We start from the raw sequence: 214 nt of genomic DNA, 5'->3' as shown, positions 1-214 counted from the left end.
TTCTTTTTTTTATATATATTTATATTTTTCTATTCTATTTTTTTTATATTCTATCTACTTGTTTTTGTTTGTGTGTGTGTGTGTGTTTATATATATATATATATATACACCTTGCTACACATATGCAGTTTTTGAAATGATTCAGCATTTGTTAAAGGGGTCATATGATGCTTTTTTAAAGATCATTATTTTGTGTATTTGGTGTATCAGAATA

The sequence above is a fragment of the Sinocyclocheilus anshuiensis genome, unplaced genomic scaffold (genome assembly GCF_001515605.1).
Source record: "Sinocyclocheilus anshuiensis isolate Anshui unplaced genomic scaffold, SAMN03320099.WGS_v1.1 scaffold10345, whole genome shotgun sequence".
NCBI classification, from domain to species: domain Eukaryota; kingdom Metazoa; phylum Chordata; class Actinopteri; order Cypriniformes; family Cyprinidae; genus Sinocyclocheilus; species Sinocyclocheilus anshuiensis.
Note: the sequence above shows the minus strand (reverse complement) of the source record.